Below are 1,199 nucleotides of genomic sequence, written 5' to 3'. Positions count from 1 at the left end.
GAGAAGGAAGAAGGAGGGGGGACATGGTTGAGGCCTGTGGCACCCCCCTCATTCATGCAGGGGAGACCAGGGAGCTTCCAGCAGTGGCTTAGTCATTGCTGGGCTGAATGCAGATGCCAGGGGGTGTGGCTGAAGCCCTCAACCCCCACTGCCCTAGCTCAGGAGACCAGGGAGCTTCCAGCAGTGGATCGGTGGTCATTGCTGGGCCGGTTGTGGGTGTCAGGGAACATGGCTGAGGCCCTCCCCCCTCCCTGGCTTGGGGGCCCAGGGAGCTTCTGGTCCTTCTACGTTTTATAGGTGTTCTTTGGTGGTGTGAGACCTTTACTAGTTAACATCAAACTTTGTCTCTGGTCTGTGGGTATTTTGTTTTTTCTTTCAGTTCTGTGTTGGATTATTCACTATTACCACTACTTAAACTCTGCACTGGAACTAATTTGTTGTCCTTTGCTTACTTCTAAAATGGGGGAACTTCCTGTGCGGACTAGCACTTGAGCCTTGTGGTTGAACTAAATTGCTGCTTTGCTGCTTATTCCCTGGGGAAGGTTTTTTGTAAAACCTGAGCTCAGGTTTTAATGGTTGACTTTATATGCACTTCCTGGTCTTGTGAGGTCTGGTACACCTGGGTTGTGTGGAAACTCTGATCTAGACCTGAGTCTTCTCAGTAAACTACACCCCTGCAGTTATATATTCCTGACCAGTCTACACAGGGTGGGCCTGTGCTGATTGGGGGGCAGATCAGCTGTCCTTGCTGGGCCCCAGTGTTCTCCGGGTGGCCCGTCTCGCTCACCACCCACGCTCCAAACATTTCCCATGGGATGGGCTGTGTGCAGGTCCCTTGTGATGACTCACCAGCCTCTGAGTGGCTCCTTGTTTCAGTATTTGTGACTCCTCACTCCTGTGTGTGTGTGTGGGTCCACAGGAACCCTGTTAGCGGTCTTGCTGGCCTGAGGGCCACAAAGGTCCTCTTCTCCCCTGCCACCTCCAAGAAACTTCATCCAAAGGGCACAGCTATGGCTTTTGCCAGCTTCTGCTCTGTACACTCTCAGCTCCAGCCTTGAAGTGGTCAGGATTTGAAATGGTGGGAGCAATCCTTTCTTTTCTCATCGTGGCTTCTTCTGCCTCATGAACTCCATAGGTCTCTCCTCCTCTTCTCCTGAGCTCTAGCAGCTCAAGCTTGGTAGTCATTGCTTTTTTTTTTT

The sequence above is a fragment of the Galeopterus variegatus genome, unplaced genomic scaffold (genome assembly GCF_000696425.1).
Source record: "Galeopterus variegatus unplaced genomic scaffold, G_variegatus-3.0.2 Scaffold4385, whole genome shotgun sequence".
Lineage (NCBI taxonomy): Eukaryota > Metazoa > Chordata > Mammalia > Dermoptera > Cynocephalidae > Galeopterus > Galeopterus variegatus.
The sequence above is the reverse complement of the archived record's forward strand: the minus strand, read 5'-3'. Positions refer to the sequence as shown.